Source organism: Hakea prostrata, chromosome 7 (assembly GCF_041222555.1).
Source record: "Hakea prostrata isolate BN-2017 chromosome 7, UWA_Hpros_2, whole genome shotgun sequence".
In the NCBI taxonomy this organism is placed as follows: domain Eukaryota; kingdom Viridiplantae; phylum Streptophyta; class Magnoliopsida; order Proteales; family Proteaceae; genus Hakea; species Hakea prostrata.
Genome location: NC_142606.1, coordinates 15,928,946 through 15,953,054, shown reverse-complemented (window position 1 = coordinate 15,953,054; position 24,109 = coordinate 15,928,946). Strand labels below are relative to the sequence as shown.

Sequence of the window (24,109 nt, the reverse complement as noted above, 5' to 3'; positions counted from 1 at the left end):
ACCTTTGCTCTACCACACACACACACTCTCTCTCTTTCTCTCATTTTGGTTTCCTCGTACTTTTTGTGGCTTTCTTTTCTCTCTCGTCTTCCTTTTGACACTCTCTCTCTTCAAGTCCTATCTTCCACCTCTCTTCGTTGTGTGTATTAAGCCCACCTTTTGTTCAGTCTCTCTATTCTTATGTTTTTTCTTCCTTCTATTTTTGTCTGTTTGTTTTGTCTTTCTTGAACTCTCCTTTCTTCACTTATTGGCTATTTGGCATGCCTTTCTCTTTCTCATACACCCAAACTTCCTCTTTCTTCTTTATGTGAATGAGGCTCCCCTTTGTTCCGTCTCTCTTCTCTTCTATTGTCTCCCTTTTTGTTCTCTTTATGTAGCCTTGTGTTTTTTCTCTAACTCTTTTGTCTCTTTTTGTATCCTCATTTTCCTTCTTTATTTGTTTGTCGTCTCTTTTTCTTTGGTACTGAATTCTGCATAGTCTTTTTTTGTCGGTCTTTGTTTAGCCGCTCTTTATATCTTTTATTCTTCTTATTTTTTTCTTCCTTCATTCTATTACTCTCTTCGATTCTATCTTCAAACCCTGTCTTCCCTCTATCACACTTCTATATGCGTGAGGCTCCCACTTTGTTCCATCTTTCTACTATTTGTATGACGCACTCTTTTATTTTGTCTCCCCTTTCAAAAATTAATATTTCCCCTCTCTCTTCTCCTCCTTTATCTTCTTTTTCCTTGTCTCCCCTTTATCAACCAGTGTATTCGCTCCTCTCTTATTGTTTTTCTCTCCTATTGGCTTCCTTGTACTTTCTTTGGCTTCTTTTCTATTTTTCCTTTTCCCGCTTTCTTTAATCTCTCTATCGTTCTCTCTTTGTTTCCCTATAATGATGTCTTTGTGCAACCTTTCTCTCTCTTCCCTTGTTATGTCTCTTTCTTCCTTTTACACTCACTTTTTTTTTGTATCTTCTCTCTCCCTTTTCATTCTCTCTTTTTCTCCGTGTTCTTTTTTTCCTCTTCTTCTCTACTTTGGCTTCCTTGAACTTTTTGTTGTCTTCCTTTTGTTGCTTTCTTTCATCCTCCTTCTCTTGAGCCTACCCTCTCTCTTTTACTTATTCTTGTGTGAATGAGGCTCTCTCGTTGTTCCATCTCTATTCTCTCCCGTTCTGTCCCCTTTTCCTTCTCTTTGTCTCGCCATTCTTTCTTCGCTTGCTCGTTTGGATAGGGGTCCCCTTTTCCTTCTGTTTGTCTCTCCATTCTTTCTTCGCTTCCTCTTTCTTCTTTATGTGAATGAGGCTTCCCTTTTTTTCCTTCTCTCTTGTCTTCCGTTGTTTTCCTTTTTGTTTTCTCTTTTAAGCCTTGTGTTCTTTCTTGGACCCTTTTGTCCTCGGTTAGTTTTTGCAATCACTTTCTCCATCTACCGCTATCTTTTATATCCTAGCTCCCCATTTGTTTTGTCTATTTATTCTCTCTTTTTGTGCATCCATTTCCTTTTCTCTTTGTTTGTCATCTGTTGGTACTGAATTCTACAGTCTTTTTTCGTCGGTCTCTATTCAACCTTTCTTTATCTCTTTCATTCTTCCTATTTTTTTCCCCTTCCTTTTGTTACTCTGATCGATTCTTTCTCTTCTATTTCTATCTTCAAACCCTATCTTCCCTCTCTCACACTTCTATGTGTGATGAGGCTCCCACTTTGTTACATCATCTACTCTTTGTATCCGCACTCTCTTATTTTCTCCCCCCTTTTATATACCTGTATTTTCCGTCTCTTCTTTATGTGAGTTAGGCTCCACTCTTCTCTCCCATTGTTTTCTTTTTCCTTTTTTCTCTCCGTTGTTTCTTTCTTTGGTTCTTTATTTCTCTCCTAGTGGCTTCATTGTACTTTCTCTGGCTTCATTTCTTGTTTTCCTTAAAACCCTTTAATGATGTCTTTGTGCAACATTTATGTCTCTCTTTCTTCCTTTTAAAACTCTTTTTTTTAATTATTTTTTATCTCCCTTTCTTTCTCTCTTCATCTACGTGTTCGTTTTTAGTCATCTTCTCTCCTTTGGCTTCGTTGAACTTTTTGTTGTCTTCCTTTTTGTCGCTCGCTTTCATCCTCTATCTGGACCCTAACTTCCCTCTCTAGCTCTTGTGTGAATGAGGTTATCTTGTTGTTCCCTCTTTATTCTCTCCTATTTCGTTCCCTTTTCCTTCTCTGTCTCTCTATTCTTTTTTTGCCTGCTCATTTTAATAAGGGTCCCCTTTGTTTCATCTCTATAGCCTCTCTCGTTCTTTCTCCCTTTTTTTTTCTTTCTTTCTTGTGTTTCTCTTTTTTTCTATCTTTCTTCGACTCTCATTTTTTCTCTGACTTGCATCTACATACTTTTTCTCTACCGCACTCTGGCTTTCAGCTTCAGTGGTTTCTTTCAGTCTCTCTTTTTGTCTTCTATTGGTTTGCTCGTACTTTTTGTGGCTTCCTTTTCTATCTTGACATCCTTTGGACGCTCTCTCTCTTCGAACCGTATCTTCCGGCTCTCTTCGTTGTGTGTATGAGGCTCACCTTTTGTTCGGTCTTTGTATTCTAATGTTTTTTCTTCCTTCTATTTTTATCTCTTTGTTTTGTCTTTCTTGAACTCTCCTTTTTTCACTTATTGGCTATTTGGCATGTCTCTCTCTCTCATATACCCAAGCATTCTGTTTCTTTTTTATGTGAATGAGGCTCCCCTTTGTTCCGTCTCTCTTCTCTTCCATCGTCTCTCTTTTTGTTTTCTCTCTGTAGCCTTGTGTTTTTTCTCGAATTCTTTTGTTCTCTTCTAATTTTTGCAATCGCTTTCTCATGTGCCACTCTCTTTTATAGTCTCTCTCTATCTCTCTTCAAACCCTTGCCTCACTATTTGTTGTCTCTTTTTTCTTTCTTTTTGTGTTTCCATTTTCCTTCTCTATTTGTTTCTCGTCTCTTTTTCCCTGGTACTTAATTCTGCAGTCTTTTTTTGTCGGTCTCTGTTCAGGCTCTCTTTATGTCTCCTTTTTTCTATCATTGGCTTTTTGGCTTGTCTCGTTATGTCATACACCGAAGCTTCCTCTTTCTTCTTTATGTGAATGAGGTTTCCCTTTTTTCATCTCTCTTCTCTTCTATTGTCTCCCTTTTTGTTCTCTCTGTTTGGCTTTGTGTTCTTTCTCGAACTCTTTTGTCCTCTTTTAGTTTCTACGATCGCTTTCTCTATTTGCCACTCTCTTTATATTCTCTCTCTCTCTCTCTCTCTCTCTCTCTCTCTAAAACGTATCTCCCCATTCGTTTTATCTCTCTATTCCCTCTTTTTGTGTATCCGTTTCCTTCTCTCTTTGTTTGTCCTCTCTTTTTCTCTTGTACTAAATTCTGCGGAGTCTTTTTTCGTGGGTCTCTGTTCAGCCTCTATATCTTTCTCCCTTCCTTTTGTTACTCTCTTCAAACCCAGTCTTCCCTCTCTCACGGTTCTTTCTTTCTATTCCCTTCATTGGTGTTTATTTTCCTTCTCTATATCTTTCTGTTGTATTTTTCTCTGACTCTCATTTTCTTTCCAACTTGCTTTCGTGTACTCGTTGTATATCCCGCTCATTTGTTGTCTCCCCTTTTATCAACCAATATATTGCCTCTCTCTTCTTTGTGTGAGTGAGGCTCCTCTCTCCTCTCTTCTTTCTTCCTTTTACACTTATTTTATATAATTTTTCTCCCTTTTCATTCTCTCACTTTATCTCTGTGTTCATTTTTGCGCTTCTTCTCTTCTTTGTCTTCCTTGAACTTTTTGTTGTTTTCCTTTTGTTGCTCTCTTTCATCCTCTTTCTCTCGAGCCTACCTTCCATATCTTTGTCTTCCTTGAACTTTTGTGGCTTCCTTTTGTCTCATTTTCCTTCTGACGCTCTCTGTGTCTTCAAACCCTAAAATGCACGTCTCTTCGTTGTGTATTAGGCTCACCGTTTGACCGGTCTCTCTATTCTCCTATTTTTTCTCTTTGTTTTGTCTTTCTTAAACTCTCCTTTTTTCCCCTTCCTATTGGTTATTTGGCATGTCTCTCTCTCTCTCTTTACACCAAACTTCGCCTTTCTTCTTTATGTGAATGAAGCTCCCCTTTGTTCCATTCCTCTTCTCTTCCAGTATTTCTCTTTTTGTTCTCTCGTTAGCGAAGTAGGCTCCCCTTTGTTTCGTCTCTCTTCTCTTCCAGTATTTCCCTTTTTGTTCTCTATATTTAGCTTTGTGTTCTTTTTGGGACTGTTGTCCTCTCTTAGTTTTTGCGATCGCTTTCTCATCTGCCACTCTATTTTATATTGTCTCTCTCTATCACTCATCAAACCCTAGCTCCTTTTCTGTTTTGTCTCTTTATTCTCTCTTTCTGTGTTTCCCTTTTTGTCCTCTTTCTTTCTCTGGTACTGAATTTTGCAGTCTTTTTTTTTGTGGTCTCTGTTCAGCCTTTATCTAAGCTCTTTCATTCTTCCTAGTTTTTCTCCCTTCTCATACTCTCTCTTCGATTCTCTCTTCTTTTTCAATCTTCAAACCCTGTCTTCCCTCTATCACACTTCTATGTGTGAGTGACTTTGTTCCATTTTTATAATCTCTCCCATTTGTCTGTCTTTCTGTTGTATCTTTCTTTGACTCTCGTTTTCTATATCATTTGCTTTCGTGTACTCTTTGTATGCGGCACTCTTTTATTTTGTGTCCCCTTTTATTAACAAATATTTCCCTCTCTTCTTTGGGTAAGTGAGGCTTCTCTCTTCTCTCCCATTGTCTTCTTTTTTTTATTTCTCTCCATCATTTCTATTTTCCACTCGTTATTTTTCTGTCCTGTTGGCTTCCTTGTACTTTCTCTGGCTCCATTTCTAGTTTTTCTTTCTCCCTTTTTTTGTTTTTTTCCCTCTTGATTCGTTCTCTCTCTCTCTCTGTGTTTCGCTTCAAACCCTTTAATGATGTCTTTGTGCAACCTTTCTCTATTTCTAGCTTCCTTTAACTTTTTGTTGTCTTCCTTTTGTCGTTCTCTTTCGTCCTCTTTCTCTGGACTCTACCTTCCCTCTCTCACTCTTTCTTGTGTGAATGAGGCTCTCCAGTTGTTCTCTCTCTATTCTCTCTGTCTGTTCCCTTTCCCTTCTTTTATTTCTTCATTCTTTCTTTGACTTCCTTTCTTCGCCTTCTCATTTGGATTAGGGTCCCCTTTGTTTCATCTCTTTAGTCTCTCCCGTTCTATCTCCCTTTTTTTTTCTTGTGTTTCTCATTTGTTATATCTTTTTTCGATTCTCATTTTCTATCCAACTTTCTTCTGCGTACCTTTTCTCTCCCACACACACACACTCTCTCTTTCTCTGTGTGTGTTTTCTCTATTTTTCTCTCATTTTGGTTCCTCGTACTTTTTGTGGCTTTCTTCTCTCGTCTTCCTTCTAACACTCACTCTCTTCAAATCCTATCTTCCACCTCTCTTCGTTGTGTGTATTAAGCCCACCTTTTGTTCGGTCTCTCTATTCTTATGTTTTTTCTTCCTTCTATTTTTGTCTCTTTGTTTTGTCTTTCTTGAACTCTCCTTTCTTCACTTATTGGCTATTTGGCATGCCTCTCTCTCTCATACACCCAAATGTTCCGTCTCTCTCTCTCTTATATTGTCTCCCATTTTGTTCTCTCTTTGTAGCCTTGTGTTCTTTCTCGAACTCTTTTGTCCTCTTCTAGTTTTTGCAATCACTTTCTTGTGTGCCTATCTTTTATATTCTCTCTCTTCAAACCCTTTCATGCACGTCTCTTCGTTGTGTATTAGGTTCACCTTTTGTCCGATATCTCTATTCTCGTATTTTTCTCTCTATGTTTTGTCTTTTTTAAACTCTTTCCCCCCCCCTCCTATTGGCTATTTGGCATGTCTCTCTCTCATACACCGAACTTCGTCTTTCTTCTTTATGTGAATGAGGCTCCCCTTTGTTCCATCTCTCTTCTCTTCCAGTATTTCTCTTTTTGTTCTCTCTTTAGCAAATGAGGCTCCCTTTTGTTCCGTCTTTCTTCTCTTCCAGTATTTCCCTTTTTGTTCTCTCTATTTAGCTTTGTGTTCTTTCTCGGACTCTGTTGTCCTTGCTTAGTTTTTGCGATCGCTTTGTCATCTGCCACTCTTTTATATTCTCTCTCTCTCTCTCTCTCTCTCTCTCTATGACTCTTCAAACCCTAGCTCCTTATTTGTTTTGTTTATTCTCTCTTTTTGTGTCTCGCTGTTAGTCCTCTTTCTTTCTCTTGGTACTGAATTTTGCATTGTCTCTTTTTTTGTGCTCTCTGTTCAACCTTTCTGTAATCTCTTTCATTCTTCCTGTTTTTTATTCCTTCTGTTACTCTCTTCGATTCTTTCTCTTCTTCTTCAATCTTCATACCCTGTCTTCCCTCTCTCACACTTCTATGTGGGAATGACTTTGTTCCATTTTTCTAATCTTTCCCATTTGTCTTTCTTTTCTTTCTCTTTGTCTTTCTGTTGTATCTTTCTCTAACTCTCGTTTTCCTTATCACTTGCTTTTGTGTACTCTTTGTATGCGGCACTCTTTTATTTTGTGTCCCCTTTTATTAACAAGTGTTTTCCCTCTCTTCTTTGGGTAAGTGAGGATTCTCTCTTCTCTCCCATTGTCTTCTTTTTCTTTATTTCTCTCCATCATTTCTATCTTCGACTCATTATTTCTCTCCTGTTGGTTTCCTTGTACTTTCTTTTAATTCATTTCTAGTTTTTCTTTTTTCCCCTTTCTTTTTTTTTCCTCTTTATTCGTTCTCTCTCTCTCTCTCTCTCTCTCTCTCTCTCTCTCTGTCTGTGTTTCGCTTCAAACCCTTTAATGATGTCTTTGTGTAACCTTTCTCTATTTCTGGCTTTCTTTAACTTTTTGTTGTCTTCCTTTTGTCGCTCTCTTTTGTCCTCTTTCTCTGGACCCTACCTTCCCTCTCTCACTCTCTCTTTCGTGTGAATGAGGCTCTTCGGTTGTTCTCTCTCTATTCTCTCCTGTCCTGTCCCCTTTCCCTTCTCTTTATTTCTCCATTCTTTCTTCAACTTTCTTTCTTTGCCTGCTCATTTTGATAGGAGTCCCCTTTGTTTCATCTCTTTAGTCTCTCTCGTTATCACCCTTTTTTTTCTTTCTTGCGATTTTCTTTTGTTATATCTTCTCTCGACTCTTGCGATTTTTGTGTTTCCATTTTCCTTCTCTATTTGTTTCTCGTCTCTTTTTCCCTGGTACTGAATTCTGCAGTCTTTTTTTGTCGGTCTCTTTTCAGGCTCTCTTTATGTCTCCTTTTTTTCTATCATTGGCTTTTTGGCTTGTCTCGTTATGTCATACACCGAAGCTTCCTCTTTCTTCTTTATGTGAATGAGGTTTCCCTTTTTTCATCTCTCTTCTCTTCTATTGTCTCCCTTTTTGTTCTCTCTGTTTGGCTTTGTGTTCTTTCTCGAACTCTTTTGTCCTCTTTTAGTTTCTACGATCGCTTTCTCTATTTGCCACTCTCTTTATATTCTCTCTCTCTCTCTCTCTCTCTCTCTCTCTAAAGCGTAGTTCCCCATTCGTTTTATCTCTCTATTCCCTCTTTTTGTGTATCCGTTTCTTTCTCTCTTTGTTTGTCCTCTCTTTTTCTCTTGTACTAAATTCTGCGGAGTCTTTTTTCGTGGGTCTCTGTTCAGCCAATATATCTTTCTCCCTTCCTTTTGTTACTCTCTTCAAACCCAGTCTTCCCTCTCTCACGGTTCTATCTTTCTATTCCCTTCATTGGTGTTTATTTTCCTTCTCTATATCTTTCTGTTGTATTTTTCTCTGACTCTCATTTTCTTTCCAACTTGCTTTCGTGTACTCGTTGTATATCCCGCTCATTTGTTGTCTCCCCTTTTATCAACCAATATATTGCCTCTCTCTTCTTTGTGTGAGTGAGGCTCCTCTCTCCTCTCTTCTTTCTTCCTTTTACACTTATTTTTGTCTGTTTGTTTTGTCTTTCTTGAACTCTCCTTTCTTCACTTATTGGCTATTTGGCATGCCTTTCTCTTTCTCATACACCCAAACTTCCTCTTTCTTCTTTATGTGAATGAGGCTCCCCTTTGTTCCGTCTCTCTTCTCTTCTATTGTCTCCCTTTTTGTTCTCTTTATGTAGCCTTGTGTTTTTTCTCTAACTCTTTTGTCTCTTTTTGTATCCTCATTTTCCTTCTTTATTTGTTTGTCGTCTCTTTTTCTCTGGTACTGAATTCTGCATAGTCTTTTTTTGTCGGTCTTTGTTTAGCCGCTCTTTATCTCTTTTATTCTTCTTATTTTTTTCTCCCTTCATTCTATTACTCTCTTCGATTCTATCTTCAAACCCTGTCTTCCCTCTATCACACTTCTATATGCGTGAGGCTCCCACTTTGTTCCATCTTTCTACTCTTTGTATGACGCACTCTTTTATTTTGTCTCCCCTTTTAAAAATTAATATTTCCCCTCTCTCTTCTCCTCCGTTATCTTCTTTTTCCTTGTCTCCCCTTTATCAACCAGTGTATTCGCTCCTCTCTTATTCTTTTTCTCTCCTATTGGCTTCCTTGTACTTTCTTTGGCTTCTTTTCTATTTTTCCTTTTCCCCCTTTCTTTAATCTCTCTATCGTTCTCTCTTTGTTTCCATATAATGATGTCTTTGTGCAACCTTTCTCTCTCTTCCCTTGTTATGTCTCTTTCTTCCTTTTACACTCACTTTTTTTTTGTATCTTCTCTCTCCCTTTTCATTCTCTCTTTTTCTCCGTGTTCTTTTTTTCCTCTTCTTCTCTACTTTGGCTTCCTTGAACTTTTTGTTGTCTTCCTTTTGTTGCTTTCTTTCATCCTCCTTCTCTTGAGCCTACCCTCTCTCTTTTACTTATTCTTGTGTGAATGAGGCTCTCTCGTTGTTCCATCTCTATTCTCTCCCGTTCTGTCCCCTTTTCCTTCTCTTTGTCTCTCCATTCTTTCTTCGCTTGCTCGTTTGGATAGGGGTCCCCTTTTTTTCATCTATTTAGTCTCGCTCGTTCTATCTCGCTTTTTTTCTTGTGTTTTTCTTTTGTTCTATCTTTCTTTGACTCTCATTTTCTTTCAAACTTGCTTCTACAAACGAGGCTCCCCTTGTCTCTCTCTCTCATATACCCAAGCTTTCTGTTTCTTCTTTATGTGAATGAGGCTCCCCTTTGTTCCGTCTCTCTTCTCTTCTATTGTCTCCCTTTTTGTTCTCTTTTTGTAGCCTTGTGTTCTTTCTCGAACTCTTTTGTCTCTTTTTGTATCCTGATTTTCCTTCTTTATTTGTTTGTCGTCTCTTTTTCTCTGGTACTGAATTCTGCATAGTCTTTTTTTGTCGGTCTTTGTTTAGCCGCTCTTTATCTCTTTTAGTCTTCTTATTTTTTCTCCCTTCATTCTATTACTCTCTTCGATTCTATCTTCAAACCCTGTCTTCCCTCTATCACACTTCTATATGCGTGAGGCTCCCACTTTGTTCCATCTTTCTACTCTTTGTATGACGTACTCTTTTATTTTGTCTCCCCTTTTAAAAACTAATATTTTCCCTCTCTCTTCTCCTCCGTTATCTTCTTTTTCCTTGTCTCTCCTTTATCAACCAGTATATTCGCTCCTCTCTTATTCTTTTTCTCTCCTATTGGCTTCCTTGTACTTTCTTTGGCTTCTTTTCTATTTTTCCTTTTCCCCCTTTCTTTAATCTCTTTATTCGTTCTCTCTTTGTTTCCCTTTAATGATGTCTTTGTGCAACCTTTCTCTCTCTTCCCTTGTTATGTCTCCTTCTTCCTTTTACACTCACTTTTTTTTTTTATTATCTTCTCTCTCCCTTTTCATTCTCTCTTTTTCTCCGTGTTCTTTTTTTCCTCTTCTTCTCTACTTTGGCTTCCTTGAACTTTTTGCTGTCTTCCTTTTGTTGCTTTCTTTCATCCTCCTTCTCTTGAGCCTACCCTCTCTCTTTTACTTATTCTTGTGTGAATGAGGCTCTCTCGTTGTTCCATCTCTATTCTCTCCCGTTCTGTCCCCTTTTCCTTCTCTTTGTCTCTCCATTCTTTCTTCGCTTGCTCGTTTGGATAGGGGTCCCCTTTTCCTTCTCTTTGTCTCTCCATTCTTTCTTCGCTTCCTCTTTCTTCTTAATGTGAATGAGGCTTCCCTTTTTTTCCTTCTCTCTTGTCTTCCGTTGTTTCCCTTTTTGTTTTCTCTTTTAAGCCTTGTGTTCTTTCTTGGACTCTTTTGTCCTCGGTTAGATTTTGCAATCACTTTCTCCATCTACCGCTCTCTTTTATATCCTAGCTCCCCATTTGTTTTGTCTATTTATTCTCTCTTTTTGTGCATCCATTTCCTTTTCTCTTTGTTTGTCATCTCTTTTTCTTTGGTACTGAATTCTATAGTCTTTTTTCGTCGGTCTCTGTTCAACCTTTCTTTATCTCTTTCATTATTTCTATTTTTCTTTCTATCTTTTGCCACTCTCTTTATATTCTCTCTCTCTCTCTCTCTCTCTCTCTCTCTCTCTCTCTCTCAAAGCGTAGTTCCCCATTCGTTTTATCTCTCTATTCCCTCTTTTTGTGTATCCGTTTCTTTCTCTCTTTGTTTGTCCTCTCTTTTTCTCTTGTACTAAATTCTGCGGAGTCTTTTTTCGTGGGTCTCTGTTCAGCCAATATATCTTTCTCCCTTCCTTTTGTTACTCTCTTCAAACCCAGTCTTCCCTCTCTCACGGTTCTATCTTTCTATTCCCTTCATTGGTGTTTATTTTCCTTCTCTATATCTTTCTGTTGTATTTTTCTATGACTCTCATTTTCTTTCCAACTTGCTTTCGTGTACTCGTTGTATATCCCGCTCATTTGTTGTCTCCCCTTTTATCAACCAATATATTGCCTCTCTCTTCTTTGTGTGAGTGAGGCTCCTCTCTCCTCTCTTCTTTCTTCCTTTTACACTTATTTTATATATTTTTCTCCCTTTTCATTCTCTCACTTTATCTCTGTGTTCATTTTTGCGCTTCTTCTCTTCTTTGTCTTCCTTGAACTTTTTGTTGTTTTCCTTTTGTTGCTCTCTTTCATCCTCTTTCTCTCGAGCCTACCTTCCATATCTTTGTCTTCCTTGAACTTTTGTGGCTTCCTTTTGTCTCATTTTCCTTCTGACGCTCTCTGTGTCTTCAAACCCTAAAATGCACGTCTCTTCGTTGTGTATTAGGCTCACCGTTTGTCCGGTCTCTCTATTCTCCTATTTTTTTCTCTTTGTTTTGTCTTTCTTAAACTCTCCTTTTTTCCCCTTCCTATTGGTTATTTGGCATGTCTCTCTCTCTCTCTTACACCAAACTTCGTCTTTCTTCTTTATGTGAATGAAGCTCCCCTTTGTTCCATTCCTCTTCTCTTCCAGTATGTCTCTTTTTGTTCTCTCGTTAGCGAATGAGGCTCCCCTTTGTTTCGTCTCTCTTCTCTTCCAGTATTTCCCTTTTTGTTCTCTATATTTAGCTTTGTGTTCTTTTTGGGACTATGTTGTCCTCTCTTGGTTTTTGCGATCGCTTTCTCATCTGCCACTCTATTTTATATTGTCTCTCTCTATCACTCATCAAACCCTAGCTCCTTATCTGTTTTGTCTCTTTATTCTCTCTTTCTGTGTTTCCCTTTTTGTCCTCTTTCTTTCTCTGGTACTGAATTTTGCAGTCTTTTTTTTTGTGGTCTCTATTCAGCCTTTCTCTAAGCTCTTTCATTCTTCCTAGTTTTTCTCCCTTCAGTTACTCTCTTCGATTCTCTCTTCTTTTTCAATCTTCAAACCCTGTCTTCCCTCTATCACACTTCTATGTGTGAGTGACTTTGTTCCATTTTTATAATCTCTCCCATTTGTCTGTCTTTCTGTTGTATCTTTCTTTGACTCTCGTTTTCTATATCATTTGCTTTCGTGTACTCTTTGTATGCGGCACTCTTTTATTTTGTGTCCCCTTTTATTAACAAATATTTCCCTCTCTTCTTTGGGTAAGTGAGGCTTCTCTCTTCTCTCCCATTGTCTTCTTTTTTTTATTTCTCTCCATCATTTCTATTTTCCACTCGTTATTTTTGTCCTGTTGGCTTCCTTGTACTTTCTCTGGCTCCATTTCTAGTTTTTCTTTTTCCCTTTTTTTTTTTTTTTCCCTCTTGATTCGTTCTCTCTCTCTGCTTCCCTTCAAACCCTTTAATGATGTCTTTGTGCAACCTTTCTCTATTTCTAGCTTCCTTTAACTTTTTGTTGTCTTCCTTTTGTCGTTCTCTTTCTCTGGACTCTGCCTTCCCTCTCTCACTCTTTCTTGTGTGAACGAGGCTCTCCAGGTTTTCTCTCTCTATTCTCTCTGTCTGTTCCCTTTCCCTTCTGTTATTTCTTCATTCTTTCTTTGACTTCCTTTCTTCGCCTTCTCATTTGGATTAGGGTCCCCTTTGTTTCATCTCTTTAGTCTCTCCCGTTCTATCTCCCTTTTTTTTCTTTTGTTTCTCTTTTGTTATATCTTTTTTCGATTCTCATTTTCTCTCCAACTTTCTTCTGCGTACCTTTTCTCTACCACACACACACTCTCTCTCTTTCTCTGTGTGTGTTTTCTCTATTTTTCTCTCATTTTGGTTCCTCGTACTTTTTGTGGCTTTCTTCTCTCGTCTTCCTTCTGACACTCACTCTCTTCAAATCCTATCTTCCACCTCTCTTCGTTGTGTGTATTAAGCCCACCTTTTGTTCGGTCTCTCTATTCTTATGTTTTTTCTTCCTTCTATTTTTGTCTCTTTGTTTTGTCTTTCTTGAACTCTCCTTTCTTCACTTATTGGCTATTTGGCATGCCTCTCTCTCTCATACACCCAAATGTTCCGTCTCTCTCTCTTATATTGTCTCCCATTTTGTTCTCTCTTTGTAGCCTTGTGTTCTTTCTCGAACTCTTTTGTCCTCTTCTAGTTTTTGCAAACACTTTCTTGTGTGCCTATCTTTTATATTCTCTCTCTTCAAACCCTTTCATGCACGTCTCTTCGTTGTGTATTAGGTTCACCTTTTGTCCGATATCTCTATTCTCGTATTTCTCTCTCTATGTTTTGTCTTTTTTAAACTCTTTCCCCCCCCCTCCTATTGGCTATTTGGCATGTCTCTCTCTCATACACCGAACTTCGTCTTTCTTCTTTATGTGAATGAGGCTCCCCTTTGTTCCATCTCTCTTCTCTTCCAGTATTTCTCTTTTTGTTCTCTCTTTAGCGAATGAGGCTCCCTTTTGTTCCGTCTTTCTTCTCTTCCAGTATTTCCCTTTTTGTTCTCTCTATTTAGCTTTGTGTTCTTTCTCGGACTCTGTTGTCCTTGCTTAGTTTTTGCGATCGCTTTGTCATCTGCCACTCTTTTATATTGTCTCTCTCTCTCTCTCTCTCTCTCTATGACTCTTCAAACCCTAGCTCCTTATTTGTTCTGTCTATTCTCTCTTTTTGTGTCTCGCTGTTAGTCCTCTTTCTTTCTCTTGGTACTGAATTTTGCATAGTCTCTTTTTTTGTGCTCTCTGTTCAACCTTTCTGTAATCTCTTTCATTCTTCCTGTTTTTTATTCCTTCTGTTACTCTCTTCGATTCTTTCTCTTCTTCTTCAATCTTCATACCCCTTCTTCCCTCTCTCACACTTCTATGTGGGAATGACTTTGTTCCATTTTTCTAATCTTTCCCATTTGTCTTTCTTTTCTTTCTCTTTGTCTTTCTGTTGTATCTTTCTCTAACTCTCGTTTTCCTTATCACTTGCTTTTGTGTACTCTTTGTATGCGGCACTCTTTTATTTTGTGTCCCCTTTTATTAACAAGTGTTTTCCCTCTCTTCTTTGGGTAAGTGAGGATTCTCTCTTCTCTCCCATTGTCTTCTTTTTCTTTATTTCTCTCCATCATTTCTATCTTCGACTCATTATTTCTCTCCTGTTGGTTTCCTTGTACTTTCTTTTAATTCATTTCTAGTTTTTCTTTTTTCCCCTTTCTTTTTTTTCCCTCTTTATTCGTTCTCTCTCTCTCTCTGTGTTTCGCTTCAAACCCTTTAATGATGTCTTTGTGTAACCTTTCTCTATTTCTGGCTTCCTTTAACTTTTTGTTGTCTTCCTTTTGTGGCTCTCTTTTGTCCTCTTTCTCTGGACCCTACCTTCCCTCTCTCACTCTCTCTCTCGTGTGAATGAGGCTCTTCGGTTGTTCTCTCTCTATTCTCTCCCGTTCTGTCCCCTTTCGCTTCTCTTTATTTCTCCATTCTTTCTTCAACTTTCTTTCTTTGCCTGCTCATTTTGATAGGAGTCCCCTTTGTTTCATCTCTTTAGTCTCTCTCGTTCTATCACCCTTTTTTTTCTTTCTTGTGATTTTCTTTTGTTATATCTTTTCTCGACTCTCATTTTTTCTCCAACTTGCTTCGACGTACCTTTGCTCTACCACACACACACACTCTCTCTCTTTCTCTCATTTTGGTTTCCTCGTACTTTTTGTGGCTTTCTTTTCTCTCTCGTCTTCCTTTTGACACTCTCTCTCTTCAAGTCCTATCTTCCACCTCTCTTCGTTGTGTGTATTAAGCCCACCTTTTGTTCAGTGTCTCTATTCTTATGTTTTTTCTTCCTTCTATTTTTGTCTGTTTGTTTTGTCTTTCTTGAACTCTCCTTTCTTCACTTATTGGCTATTTGGCATGCCTTTCTCTTTCTCATACACCCAAACTTCCTCTTTCTTCTTTATGTGAATGATGCTCCCCTTTGTTCCGTCTCTCTTCTCTTCTATTGTCTCTCTTTTTGTTCTCTTTATGTAGCCTTGTGTTTTTTCTCTAACTCTTTTGTCTCTTTTTGTATCCTCATTTTCCTTCTTTATTTGTTTGTGGTCTCTTTTTCTCTGGTACTGAATTCTGCATAGTCTTTTTTTGTCGGTCTTTGTTTAGCCGCCCTTTATCTCTTTTATTCTTCTTATTTTTTTCTCCCTTCATTCTATTACTCTCTTCGATTCTATCTTCAAACACTGTCTTCCCTCTATCACACTTCTATATGCGTGAGGCTCCCACTTTGTTCGATCTTTCTACTCTTTGTATGACGCACTCTTTTATTTTGTCTCCCCTTTAAAAAATTAATATTTTCCCTCTCTCTTCTCCTCCGTTATCTTCTTTTTCCTTGTCTCCCCTTTATCTACCCGTGTATTCGCTCCTCTCTTATTCTTTTTCTCTCCTATTGGCTTCCTTGTACTTTCTTTGGCTTCTTTTCTATTTTTCCTTTTCCCCCTTTCTTTAATCTCTCTATCGTTCTCTCTTTGTTTCCCTATAATGATGTCTTTGTGCAACCTTTCTCTCTCTTCCCTTGTTATGTCTCTTTCTTCCTTTTACACTCACTTTTTTTTTGTATCTTCTCTCTGCCTTTTCATTCTCTCTTTTTCTCCGTGTTCTTTTTTTCCTCTTCTTCTCTACTTTGGCTTCCTTGAACTTTTTGTTGTCTTCCTTTTGTTGCTTTCTTTCATCCTCGTTCTCTTGAGCCTACCCTCTCTCTTTTACTTATTCTTGTGTGAATGAGGCTCTCTCGTTGTTCCATCTCTATTCTCTCCCGTTCTGTCCCCTTTTCCTTCTCTTTGTCTCGCCATTCTTTCTTCGCTTGCTCGTTTGGATAGGGGTCCCCTTTTCCTTCTCTTTGTCTCTCCATTCTTTCTTCGCTTCCTCTTTCTTCTTTATGTGAATGAGGCTTCCCTTTTTTTCCTTCTCTCTTGTCTTCCGTTGTTTCCCTTTTTGTTTTCTCTTTTAAGCCTTGCGTTCTTTCTTGGACTCTTTTGTCCTCGGTTAGTTTTTGCAATCACTTTCTCCGTCTACCGCTCTCTTTTATATCCTAGCTCCCCATTTGTTTTGTCTATTTATTCTCTCTTTTTGTGCATCCATTTCCTTTTCTCTTTGTTTGTCATCTCTTTTTCTTTGGTACTGAATTCTCTAGTCTTTTTTCGTCGGTCTCTGTTCAACCTTTCTTTATCTCTTTCATTCTTCCTATTTTTTTTCCCTTCCTTTTGTTACTCTGTTCGATCCTGTCTCTTATATTTCTATCTTCAAACCCTATCTTCCCTCTCTCACACTTCTATGTGTGATGAGGCTCCCACTTTGTTACATCATCTACTCTTTGTATCCGCACTCTCTTATTTTCTCCCCCCTTTTATATACCTGTATTTTCCGTCTCTTCTTTATGTGAGTTAGGCTCCACTCTTCTCTCCCATTGTTTTCTTTTTCCTTTTTTCTCTCCGTTGTTTCTTTCTTTGGTTCTTTATTTCTCTCCTAGTGGCTTCATTGTACTTTCTCTGGCTTCATTTCTTGTTTTCCTTAAAACCCTTTAATGATGTCTTTGTGCAACATTTATGTCTCTCTTTCTTCCTTTTAAAACTCTTTTTTTTAATTATTTTTTATCTCCCTTTCTTTCTCTCTTCATCTACGTGTTCGTTTTTAGTCATCTTCTCTCCTTTGGCTTCGTTGAACTTTTTGTTGTCTTCCTTTTGTCGCTCGCTTTCATCCTCTATCTGGACCCTAACTTCCCTCTCTAGCTCTTGTGTGAATGAGGTTATCTTGTTGTTCCCTCTTTATTCTCTCCTATTTCGTTCCCTTTTCCTTCTCTGTCTCTCTATTCTTTTTTTGCCTGCTCATTTTAATAAGGGTCCCCTTTGTTTCATCTCTTTAGCCTCTCTCGTTCTTTCTCCCTTTTTTTTTCTTTCTTTCTTGTGTTTCTCTTTTTTTCTGTCTTTCTTCGACTCTCATTTTTTCTCTGACTTGCATCTACATACTTTTTCTCTACCGCACTCTGGCTTTCAGCTTCAGTGGTTTCTTTCAGTCTCTCTTTAAAACCTTCATCTGCTGATTAATGTGCTTTTCATGTGCTTTAGGGTCAACCCTCTGGAGGGTTTGCATGGGGATTTGTCATCTTATATTGCAGTGTGAAGAAAGTAGTAGGCATGTTTCTGCTTGCATCTTTCCTTGACAGAAAATCTTGGTGAAATTGGACTAGTGGCTATGTAATCTTCAATCTTCAATCCTAGGGGCCTAAAGTGTAAGGAGCCCTGAGAGGAAGAACGGAGTCAATAGCCATGCCTTTGGAGCCCCTAGAAAGTTTATAGTATCTTCTCTAGAAAGAAATTGAGACCCAAAGAAGGGCCAGTTTCACATAGGATTGGTGCTGGTACGGTCCTGATCTTTGTGGGCAACAATACTCTGTCCTTGATGTTAAGGGCATAGGGAACCACTGGTGTAGTGGGTACCTCATCGATGGGATCTTCTACTCCTATGTTAGTCTTGTCAATCTCTTCTAGCACCTTCACTGGATTGGTGAAGAGGGTACACCATATGCGTTGGGCTTGAGCTAGTGGTGATGTCTTAGTTGTTCTTTTGACTGGATCCTTTAGATTGAGGATCCACTTAAGTGTTGTGTCTTGGTATTGCAGTCCTCCTTAGTTGTTTTGAGGGCCTGCTTCTGGATCTTTGCTAATGGGTCTAAGATTATGAGTACAATTCTCAAGCCTTTGTGCGTGAACTTACACTTGTTGTCTCTCCCAATGATATTAACATCCTTATCATATAACCAGCCTCTCCCTAGAATAATGCTAGACATTCGCGTGCTACATCACACCATATCTCGTCTGAATAGGAATGGAGACTGATGGGAACTAGGCACTCATTGAGTGACTTCTAATTCTTCACCGTTTCAAGGGAGACTCTCTAGGCTTTGGGGATGGCTCTTGATTTTAAAATCATCCTTTTTTGCAAAATCTTCAGACACCGCATTAAAGCTACTGCCACTATTAACAGTTACCAAAGCTCTGTGTTCACCCGGTTGGACTCTAGTGTAGAAGGGCCAACTCCTCCAGTTTTCTTCTTATTGCTCTGCTGAAAAGACTGTTAAAATGGCATTGATGGAGGTGCTGCCATAGGAGTTTTTGGATTCAGTTTCTTCTTTGCAGCAATATGTTGAATCATTTATGGTGCCTCGCTCTCTCTTTCTTCAAACCCTCTCTAATGATGTCTTTGTTATACCTCTCTTTGTATCTCTCTTCCCACTCATTCTCTCTCTCTTCCTTTTACACTCTTTCTCGTTCTCTCTCTCTCTCTTCAAACCTTGTCTCTACTTTTTTGCAATGTCTCTGTTTGACCTTTTTCTGCCTTTGTATCTCTCTCTTATTTGAGGACTTAAAGAAATGGGGATCTTGAAAGATACGTGAAGGCAATCTCTCCCTTCTTTCCTTTGGTAACAACTTTTTTTATTCATCCGAAAGAAAAATGAAAAAATCTAAAGCTAAAGACCAAAAAATAAAAAAATAAAGACGATTCCCAAAAAGAACACTAAATCGGAAAGTTAAATCTGATACCCAAAAACCTAAAAGCCATTGTAACCGTAGGCATGAACCCCCAAAAAAAAAAAAAATCCTAAACCACTAGGCCTTGGTTTCAAATGATGAAGCCTTGACCTTAAAGTATAAAAGCATTATGTCCTAACTTATAGCAAATGATGAAGCCTTGACCTAAAACTTGAAATCCTTAATCTAAAATACCCAGCCTGGAAGCATTCAAACCTTGATGTCTAGACCTGTAGCTATGTATTCATCAATCCTAGGGCCCTGAGTTTTAGGAGTCCTTGGAGGAAGAATGGAGCCAATAGCCATGCCTTTGGAGTCTTTCTTTGTCAAACAGCTCTATCATAACTGTAGCTATTGCCTTTAGAATGTTTATAATATCTTCTCCAAAAAGAAATTGAGACCCCAAGGTGGGCCAGTTTCGCATGGGATTGGTGCTAGTACGGTCCTGATATCTATGGGCAGCAGTATTTTGTCCTCGATCCTATGGGCATAGGGAACCATTGGTATGGTGGGGTAATTCGTCAATGGGATCTTACACTCGTATGCTAGTCTTGTCAATCTCTTGTATCACCTCCACCGGAGGAAGCTTTTGGATTTTGAATAGGGTTCACCATCTACTTGAGGAGCCTTGGCCTTGGAGCTACTGGTGGTGACTTTGTTGTTTCCTTGACTGCCTTCAGAATTGGGATTCGCCAAGTGCTTTTTTTTGGTATCCGTAGGAATCTTCGAATTCATTTTCTTCCTTGCAACAATATGTTGAATCATCTATGGTCTGGATTATTGCTGGTTCATGTTGCTCTAATACCACTGATGTAATCCAAGGTCTGGGTTGAATTTCCAGGATACTCTTAGGTAGGAACTAGCACTAATTAGGGCCTGAAATATAGGGTTTCAGAATTTAGGACCTTTCAACTAAGTGCAGGAACTTCTGATTTCTGTCCTGGTTCCCCATTGACTGCCAAAGCTGAGAATTGAATAGGGTGGGAGGGGTTCGTACAAGTCTGAAACAGCAAGGAGAAGGGTCTTTGGGGCTTGTGGGGTGTTGGGTTGCTCCTCGAGGGTTGCAGCAGCAGGGACAGAGGGCTGGGGGGTTGCACACAAGAAGGTAGGGGGGCACAAAAAATGGGTAGAAAAGGTGGGATGGAAAGGGAAAAGTAGTATAAGAGAACGCATTTGGAACTCAAACAGAACCAGGAATCGGGTGTATTTCCCTCAAATGTTATGGTTTCCTGGCAATTGCTCTTGCTTAGGCGTCCCTATCAACCGCTGAAGTAGGTCTTGTGACATCTGCCGTTTTCTTTTAGGGAAAAATTGCAGCTGACATACACAACATTTAAAAATTTTACGTATGGCAAACATCTTGTTTTAACTATTATGTCTTTGGGTCTGAATCAAGGATGACAGTAGTCAGGCTTAACCAGTTTTAATCACTTGAGTTTAAACATTCAACAGTATGAGCTGAATATAATTGTCAAAAACTCTGCCTGGTGTTCATACTTCATGTTGTACAGTACTGGAATTTTTTTTCCGTTTTCAAACTTCTAGAAAATTGATCCTTGTAGATCATTGTCGTGATGGTAAAATAGTAACTGATATGTTGTTGTAAGACTTGAAAGCTCTAAGTCTTTGATATTCATTTGCACGTATCTCAAATCTTTTAATGGAACATTGAAGCCCCCAACTCTAACAAATTTTCCAAGTCAATTAGCTAATACTTGCACAAATCATGTTTCTCCGTTCAGCTCGGTCCGGGGTTCTACTCACATATTTACCTCAAACAGCATTGAATAGTTATTTTTTGAATTACCCTTTGTGTTTTTCTGTTTTGTCTATTGTCTATGTCATGTAACTCCTTATTTGTGCATTTGATGACCTTCACTGTGAACACTCTTGACCATTTCAAGCATTTACCACCTACAGAGACAACCTTGGTTACTCTGAATGCTCTCTTTTTGTATTAACCAATGCTTCAGTAGCCTGCTCGCTGGGCTTATATTGGTTCCTTGGAAGGTTATAGCCATGACTGCGGAGACCCAGGATCGGAACTCCTCACCCTTACCTCGCACATGGAGGCAGCCCTTCTCTTCCCCTCTCTTGTTAAATGTCCATCTGCTTGCTATGTAGTAGGATTCCTTTATGTAAAATCCAAAGTAATATTACACATAAATGTTTGTTGACAAGATTTTATGTCATTACATTAGGCCATAAAGTTGAAAGATGCAGCTGGACATATCTCTCTTATCTGGAGGATCACTAAAATGCTAGCAGTGCTATTGACTTCCATGTTACAGACAAACTCAGCCTAAAAGGACCTTATAAGATGCCTGTGGAAGGTAGATTTCTCATATGACAATTCTAAGGCAGCCAAGGAGTGGATTGTAGTGCTCTCCAGATATTCTTGTCCTATTTGCCCTCCTTGTGCCTATTTTATCTTTTCTTAAGCATAAACACTAAAAGGACCAAGTTCATGGGGAGTCAAGAAGTGAACGAGGTTGCTCCAGAGGTATGTTTATTTCCCTCCTTGGGTCTCATGTTTTATGCTTTCATGACCTTAAAATTTTATAATTTGTAATAGAATGAAAATTGCATGATATACGGTTTATTAAGATTAAACAAGTCTTAAGAATGAAGAAATTAGTGAAAGCTGAAATAGACTTCATCTTAACTAGAAAATTGAAAGCAAAACATCTCCATGAGTGTCCGAATCTTTGACTATGCCATCAGAACGATAGCTGGAAATTTGGACCAAGGCCAATATGTTTGTTAATTTCTCTTGTATCATCGAATCCATTGAACCTTTTAAGTAGTTTGTTGGCTGGAATAGAGGGACAATGGAAAATCAGGTATTTACTCAAGGAAATGATAAAATCTGATCATTCATTCGTGACAACTCTCTTAGGTTGAAATGAGCAATTAAAGTCCTTGTTTGTCTAACTTCTCATTTGTTCTATTTTTTATTTTAGTTGAGTTCTGTTTTTGAATAATCGATTGTATACTGTTTACAGAAGTTTGGTTCTTAATCAAAATCGTGCAATTTTTGTTTATTGGTTTTGGTATTTAGTATCTAACTATAATGTACATTTTCTTACATGTAGGTCAATAATTATTGTAATCTCTCTAAACTTGAAGAAAAAGGAGGTTTCATTTCTTTAGTATGAGTTTTTTTTGCAAAAGGGGAAGCTACCAGATTATTTGATGGATTCCTCAAAACTGAAACCCTTGTTTCGGACGAAATGACTCGAACAATAGTTCCAGCAATCACTCTTCAATGCTGATGCAGAAACTTCAGGTAAACAGAATGAAAGAGTCAGGAGAGTGAAAAAGAGAAGAGAGAAACCTACTGCTTCTGAAGCCATGGATGGGTTGGTGAGAAATGTTAGAATGTTGAGCTCAATTTATTAGAGCTTTTTGTTCCTTTTCCGGTAAGAACTAAATGAGGCAACAAAATAAATGGAAGGAAAATCTTAATAATTTATTAATGTAAATCTTTTTTTGTATACCGTATTATATATTACTTCCCGAAGGATTTGGGTAAGAAACGTTTTTCCGTTTTTTTCGTAAACAATGTGTGAAATGGAGTTGAGATTCTCCACCATGTATTCTCCTTTTCTTTATCATACATTAGAGGGGCCATTTTATAAAAAGAAAATTTCCATAGACAAGCTTAGTAGCGCTGCTGCTGTCGGTGCAGATGTAGAAAAATCTTGAGTGAGATATAGAGAGAATAAATACCTGATAATCGTGGAGAAGATTTAGGAAAACTTCAATGTCTACTAATTACTCTAATGTTTTATCATTTATGAAATTTTTGAGAGAAAAACAGGGAATGAAAGGGAAGATTAAGGAGAGAATAAATAAGATGAAAATATGAGAGAAATTCATGGATCTTGAATTAATTTATAATTAAAATGTACCCTTTTACTCCTTAAAACTAGGGTTTAATGGTAACCATCATATCCGCTGGGCTCTATGTACCTCATATCACGGGCATCATCAGCGCACAGGGGGCTCTTTGGCTCTTTGAACCTCCTATCATGAGTAACAATCTATCATTCTTACCAAGAAGACCCTATTGTGTACATAAATCATATATTGTATTTTCTTGTAGATACTAATATTTTAATTTCAAAAAATATATTATAATATCTTTACTTTTATGATAAATAAATAATACATACAACACAATGATATAAAGAAATTATTCTCATCATCTTAGTCCTAATTTGTTTATCTTAGTTATATATAAATATTATTATTTTAGTTACGCTTTAGTTTTATAAAAGTCATGCTAAATTACAGAGTAAATTATACATACATGACGTGATTTGCAAACTTTTACATCGCCTAATTTTTTTTTCTTGTCCAAGCATTCCCTAATTTACTCTAGTTGTTAAGAAACCAATAATTAACACACCATGCACAAACATGTACCCCTCTCACCAAGTCCAAAGACAAATTCACACCATTTTACGTATCATAATCTCCACTAATTTCATGCAACAGTGTATGGAAACACTGTATTGTGAGAATGAAGGCTATTAAGAGGATAGAGATTGTCTTATCGGTTAACAAAGACATCTAAAATTATAATGCAGTACAATTTTGTTGCAGAAAATGAGTGCTAAGTAAATTTCATAAAACGAGAATGAATTAAAACATATGATTTTAGATCCCCGAGCAGTATCAACCATTTCCATCTCTCCACATCATGTAATTACAGCGGTTTCGGATACAGTTGTGGCCTTCAGGTGAAAGCGATGCTTTCTCCACCATAACGTTTCCATCAGTATCAATTCTATATGATATGTCTAGTCCTTCCAACGTTAGATGATAAGTTATATCACTAGAAAGAAATTGTCTGCCCTCACTATTAGAAACTTCGTCTCCTTCCAAATCGAGGAACAACATTCTATAACGTTGTGAGGTCGATTACGCTGTGAGACTGATCGTATATCCCATGAAAGTACCTGCTTGATCAAGCTCTGGAACTCATCTGGCGATGCATAGAGTGATGCATTCACCTGAAAGGGAGGGGAAAAAAATAAAATAAGTTAAAGACCAAGCTTATGAGATGGCATCCATGATGTGGTGCTGTTGCACAGCTGCCAAATAAGCAAACCCATCATGGTAACATGAATAAAAGATGATAGTCCCTCCAAAAGGAATTTTATTTGTCCTAAAATGAAAATGGGAGGCTAACATTCTTTGATGAACAAGGAAAGAGAGAAAGGTACATCGGATAAGAAGGGTCAGATATCTGGGATTTGTACTAATCGGATTGTAAGTGCCTCAATCATATGCTTTGACTGCTTTCTTTGAAGACCTAGTCTAGATTCCTCGGTGATGTAGTAGACCTTCAATGGCTGAACAAGCTTGACCCACACTGCAAATCTAGATAATAATAATTGGTTCCAAACTGGGTTTTTAGTTCCACAGGGGTATCCGGAGTCTATTGTATATTTCTTACAGAGATATCTTGTAATTTGAATTTAACTTTATTATATTGGATGAGTTATCTCTACTAGCAGGTCAAGAGTCTGATGGAGTTCAAGCTGGTTTTAAATTTCCTTTCAGTTGCAGATTGTGATTAGGAGCAGGTCATGGACTAGCTGCTTCAACGATTCTTAGAGTCGAATAATTAAGCATTGAGTGGTGTACTGGATTTTGGCCTTTTCTCATGATTGAAAACTGATGCCTGTCTGTACCAGATTTGGTTGACCATTCTGATCTCTCTTCTTCTGTAGCTCCATTGTTCCCTTAAAAATACATGAGCTCACTGCAACAACCTACACCTCAGACTTACTTACAACCACACAATATGAAGAGTGGAAAACAAGGAACAATGTAAAAGCTAGGACAGACAAACCAATACACACTGAAAAAT

At 38.1% G+C, this 24,109-nt stretch overlaps 1 long non-coding RNA gene across 7 annotated transcripts in view; it reads left to right on the top strand.

The window, feature by feature from the left end:
• Positions 1-22,922, top strand: part of LOC149010130 (uncharacterized) — a 43,055-nt gene extending 20,133 nt beyond the window's left edge. For 5 of the 7 annotated variants that reach the window (XR_016174440.1, XR_016174442.1, XR_016174441.1 and 2 more), the window contains one exon: positions 20,427-22,921. This is a non-coding gene — a long non-coding RNA (uncharacterized LOC149010130). Of the gene's footprint in view, positions 1-20,426 lie in introns of all 7 variants that reach the window. The other 2 variants (XR_016174439.1, XR_016174444.1) reach the window with 2 other exon arrangements.
• Positions 22,923-24,109: the final 1,187 nt, after the last annotated feature.